Raw genomic sequence first — 6000 nt, 5'->3', positions numbered from 1 at the left:
GGCTGCAGCTGCGAAATCCACACGGGAAGCAATCAACAGGATTCCAAAAAGACCAAAGGTAGAAAAACAGCATTTATATAAGAGAATAGGTCAGAAAATATCCAGATTAATGGAAATTTCAGGATTTTTTTTGTTTCCTACCTTTCTCTTGTATCTTTTTTTTCTGTCTAATTTTAAAGAAGCAGAAACTTCATAGAAAGCCAGGTAAAGAGGCTTATGCCATGGGATGCCTCGAGTTAGTACGGGTGGGACATATCTTTATAGCTCCTGTCATAGCAACTCACCTCAGGGTCCTGTTAACCCTCTGTGGCAGCTTTTAACTTAATTATGAAAGGCTTTGGCAGATAGGCTGCCCACTGGTGCTATTTGTTGTAACTGTCTGGAAGGAGGTGCCTCATTCTGCTGTTCAAATGAAAAAAAAATGCATTGCTTAAAACTTTAATACTTTTTAAAAAGCATTTTAAAAGTTCATCACTTCTATGATAAAAGGATCTAGCAAGGATCCAAAACAGCAGGCAGAGGAAGCAATAGCACTGACAGTTGGCTCAGATGTTCATTTAAACAAGAAAGTTCTGAACAAAAGTCTGTGGAAATCATAAGAGTCCCATGAATTTGAACAGCTGTGATCCCTCATTCTGACCTGTCTCTGTTCTTTGGGTAAATAAATATAGTAAGTCCAAATCTAAAAAGTTGTGTCTAGTATGAAACTCCTTACTTAGCTTCCAGTGTGTTGTGAGGATTAACTGGGATTAGACTATGTTTGCAAGGGGTTATTGCAAAGAGGAAAGTCAATTAAACTTATTCTGGATTTGCAACAGGGACCCTGTGCATTGCCACAAGTACTGGGCTATTGCAGAGGGTAAAGAGATGAGGGGCAGAGGCTGGTGTTGAAAGAACTTTGTGAAGCTGGTCTCTCTTGCAAAGCATAAGTGTGAAAGGCTATTATCTTTGTCTCAGAGATCTTATAATTCCTTATCTCTTGAGACAGCTTAGCTACCAAGCACTTCAAAAGGTCTCTGCAACTTTCTCTCTGTGATGAAAGATCAACTGGCTTGTAGGACATTGGGCAGCCAGGGTCTCTATAGGGTTGCTGCCGCAACTTGATTTTTCTGTGAATAAGGAGGTAACTTAGCAGACTTTTCTTCAACTATCCAGTTGCTGGTGGCAAGAGCAGTGAGAGCAGCTCTCCCTCCCTAGAGGTATGTGGCCCTACTCCTGGGCTAAATGCAGTTTCTCAGCACACAGTTGGATATTTTATTTGTTTCTTGTGAGCATACTACTGCACTTGACTGTTTATAGCTCTAAGAAGAGTCCTTTCACTAAAATTTGGAAAATTTTAGTTGTCAGTAAATATGCTGACAATAAAATTATTTCACATGCATATTAATATGTTGATAATATTTAATATATTGCTAATATTTCACTTCACATTGCAATTAAAAATTAATGTATTCATATTTTAAACTGTAACAAGTGTATCTAATAATTTGTCTGTGAATCATTATCTTACATATAAAAGTCTGTTATAGAAAGGATTATATAAATTTATTATAAAAATAAATGCGAATGAAGAGAAATCAATTGTATGGCTGATCATATAATGCATGTTTTATAAGCATGTTATAGATGAACATCTGATAATACTGTAGTAATTATTAATTATGGGAAAAGGCATATATCTTAATTTCTGTGTAGATTTAAAATTATAATTCACATCCAGTGAAGATACTGTTGTAACAAATCTTAAATTAATTTTGATATGTAAGTCCTGAGACCAACGCAATAAATATAGCATAGCCATGTGAATAATAATAACTTGTTCTATTTTAGTGATCTGATTCTTTTTAATAACTGATACAACTATAATGTTAACCCAGTGATTTATTTTTTTTACTTGGCAAAAATGACCTATTCATTCAAAATGTGTAGTCTGTAGTTGTCTAATTTTGGGGTTTTTTTCTATCCTTGAGCAATACTTTGGAAGCATTTATATAATTGGCACAACCAGGAAATTGATCATAAATACAGATTTTTTTCACTTAAATTATTATATTTTGAAAATACTTTTTGTGTAGCTGATTGTTATATGCATATTTCTCAGTGATAGCCAATGACAGGACAAGGGGCAATGGGTGCAAGCTGGAGCATAGGAGGTTCAATCTAAACATGAAGAAAAACTTTTTTACTGTAAGGGTTACGGAGCACTGAACAGGCTGCCCAGGGAGGTTGTGGAGTCTCCTTCTCTGGAGACATTCAAAACCCGCCTGGACACGTTCCTGTGCGACCTAGTCTAGGTGATCCTGCTCTGACAGGGGGGTTGGACTGGATGATCTTTCGAGGTCCCTTCCAATCCCTAACATTCTGTGATTCTGTGATTCTGTGATTCTGTGATATTTCTGTAACATGGTTCCATTTGAAAGAATACTGCCATATTTTAGCATCAGAAAATGACAATCTGAGAAGTTCAGGGTATCATTAGTTTTCTGCTTCATTCACTGCTAGTGCTCAGAAATCACATCTAGTAGTTTTTCTACTGTTTTGTTCTTCATAGTTGTTAATGTTTTATAATATGCAATAATGCACAAATTTGCCTCATACCTCAAGACCTCCTGCTGCTGCTAAGTTATCTATTGTGGCAAGGGTGATTTTATTTTTCAGTTTTGTGTGTGTGTGTTATCCATGTTTATACTTTCATTGTAGTAATTTTATACATTCTTGAGAAAAATATGAAAAAAGGAAAAGTTATTTTTTTTTGTCACACGCACAAGAAGAGCACATTAACACAGAATAAAGAAGAGAAGAAAACATCCTTTGGAACAGGAAAATTTGTATAATAAAGGTTTTGTATAAATAAATAATTAAATAAAGCCTAGTTAATCAGATTCATAGGGAAAGGCTGCACAAGGTAAAAAACTCCATGACAGTCGGTGCACATTTTCTTGAAACTGTCTTGAGTGTTGCTCCCTCACCCAGACAGGTAGGCAAGACCCTCATGGTCTGTACCTCTGCTGCCAGCTGGAGGGGAGAGTTGGCTTTTCTGAGAGTGTTTCCATCAGCTCCATGCTGCCACTGCTGTAATCTCTGAGATTTTCCCTGAGGGAGAAAGCTTAATGAGGAAGGGCTCTGGCCTGTATTAATTCTTCAGATGATTTTCTATGTCATCTTTTATTTTTGTAAAAAAACATACTTCTCACTGACAGAGGCCTAGATCTCCTGGTGCTATCCCAAGCACCATTTAGATTCTCAAAGTGGGGCTGGGAAACTGTCCCAGGACATGGGACTGGGTAAGGAATACTTTTTTCTTGTGCTGACCTGATGAAGAGCAGCGTGTTTTTTTCTGGCAGTGGGCTCATGGTTTGTCTTTAATACCTTGTGTTTGAGGCTGCAACCAAAGTTCTGGGGAAGATCTTCTGCATGTCGCTCAGACCAAGGACAAGTCTCCAGGTCTGGAATGTGTGAAGTGAAAGAAAAGGGTATCAATTATTTGATAGGCCTCCAATTCTTGAGAAGTCACAAAAAAGTTGACCTTAAACCCACCTCTTCATTAATTGGAAAAATACCCTGTACGTGTGTTGTTCTTAATTATTACACAGACAAAATTATGGTGTAGCTGGTACACAAAAGCTAATGTAAGGACTACCCAGTCATTCATCAAAGCCACTGCCATTGTCTGTTTGGGCTGATTCACTGTGTTGACTATGTCTCAACCAGGTATTGCACCAGTGGAGGAATTTTGAATTACTGCATTATTTTGTGACTTCTGAGCCAAGGAGAAGAGTTTTGCAAGAAGCAGAAAATGTCCAACTAGGGACAAGACTTATTAAATTTCTCTTGACTTTCAAAATAAGTCTTTCAAACTTTTTCTCCCTACAGAGAGCCTCTGTGCCCTCTTTAAGTTTCAGTGAGAAATATGTCTAGCTTTAATAGACTGACTCACCCCTTAAGGTAACAAACTGTTATGGTTCTTCACTGCTTCAGACTCAACCAGAATCCCAAGTTATTATATTACAGTTTCTGTATTGGGTTCATTCTATGAAGTTCCATCCTATCTGCTTTCTGAGTGACTCTCACATGAACCTACAGGAGTGGAACAATCTGCTCTATCCCTGCCTCTCTTGTGCTTTCTTCACCTCATTCTCCTGCTAAAATAATTTGAAAATAAAACTTTTAAAAGGGACTTTGAAGACTAAGAAAAACAGCAGTTTATGCGTGCCATAGTTAGTGAAGAAGATCTCAGAATCAGTATTTCTGAGAAAAAAATGAATTGAAGCACCTGCTGAGTCTTCCATCATCCATTTTTCCTTTAAAGAACCTCGTTACAATATGACAGATAAACTCATCAGTGTTGGGAGCCAAATATATCACACTGTTTCCACTGTACTCCTGCCAAGTTGGCTTGAGCCAATGGTATTTTAGAATGTTTTCCATATCATCAGAACACATTTGGAATCACAAGGGACAGCACCTTATGTCCTAACACTTCACAGAGCTGGGAAAACTACAACTGAGAGCATTAGTGGGTACTGAAGGAGCTACACAGCAGTTTTGGAATGAGTCTTCCAAGCTCTTGTGATGGGAAATCAGGTATTAATGCATGTCTAGGAGGATCTTTTTTCAGGGGGCTGGAGACTGCTTTATTTGAGTGGTTGGATTATGCCTCAGGGCATACACTGGAAAGCCTTGAAAACCAACGCATCTGTAGCAGAAGTCTGTGGTGTGAGGTGGGCAAAAAAGTGCTGCACCACCTCTGCAATCTTTGGCCAAATTTTCCATTAATGTCAGGTGGTAAATATATTGAAGTTTTCTCATTGTATTTCCTTCTTGCTTCTCAACATGCACAACCTTGTATAGCCATCCTGGTATTGTCAGTACGGTGCACTGATGAGGGAAGGAGCTGAAAGACCTTTCTGGGGAGTGTGAATGGAATTGTTCTAACATTAAGATTCTAAAAGTTAGATGTCTAACTTAAATGAAGCATCAATACCTCCAACGGATACGATACATCCTTGCTTAAGATGAGAATTCAAGATGGAATGAATCTGTGGAAGTGCTCATACCTCTCCATTGAGAGGAGAGGAAACCAATTCATCTTCCTTAGACAAGACGCCTACTTTTTACATTGATAAAATTATTTGCAACATACAACTCTTTTCTGTCCCTTGGCTTTTGAAAAATTAGTTGGTAGGAAATAGCAGTCACAGTGACAGTACCTGAAAAAAAGATAGTGAACATATTATTTGCCAAAAAAATACTAGTTTGATATTATTATTTTTAGAATTTGGGTGTTATATGTTCAAGTTCTTTATAGGCAGTACCTGAAGACAGACCATGTTCACTTCTAGGAGAGGCTCCTATACAATGGAAGTAAACTGTTGAGGCTGATCTGGGTGGACAGCTCATGTGTTGTTTCTTACATATTATATGACTAGGTGATACACAGAAGGATTTCATATCCATAGAAAATCAGACTACCTTTCATGAATGCAAAATTTGACTCCCTTTAAAGGAACACCTCCTAGTATCTCTAATACATGGGAAGGGACAGAAACCTCACCCCACTGGTGGTATATTGCATCATTTTCTTCTGTAAAAGATTTATATTCCTCCCTCTTCTCCTCAGAACAACTATGTGCACATGAGTGAACGTAAGTGTATTGAATCAGGAAGAGCTTATTTGGGGACAGGAGCCACATGTTCTTATTTTTTGTGGGTTTTTTTGAATGCGTTAGATATTTCACTGCTGAGGAAGATACAACCCTTCTTGTGGGATTTAAAAACTGCGGAGAAGCCAGAGACGAACACTGTGGGGTGACAACAGGATTTTGGGCAGCAAGTGTAGAAGCCACGTGAGGTTTTGCTAATAGAATAAGCCTGTAAACAATAAATCTGTGCTTTTACTTACCACAGAAAGGAGGTAAACATAATTCCTCACACCTTTATTTCAAAATAGAAAGAGATCTCAAAAGTATATAGAAAATCCTGTTTTGAATGCTGAGGACA

The sequence above is a fragment of the Mesitornis unicolor genome, unplaced genomic scaffold (assembly GCF_000695765.1).
Source record: "Mesitornis unicolor isolate BGI_N332 unplaced genomic scaffold, ASM69576v1 scaffold4946, whole genome shotgun sequence".
Classification (NCBI taxonomy): domain Eukaryota; kingdom Metazoa; phylum Chordata; class Aves; order Mesitornithiformes; family Mesitornithidae; genus Mesitornis; species Mesitornis unicolor.
The sequence above is the reverse complement of the archived record's forward strand: the minus strand, read 5'-3'. Positions refer to the sequence as shown.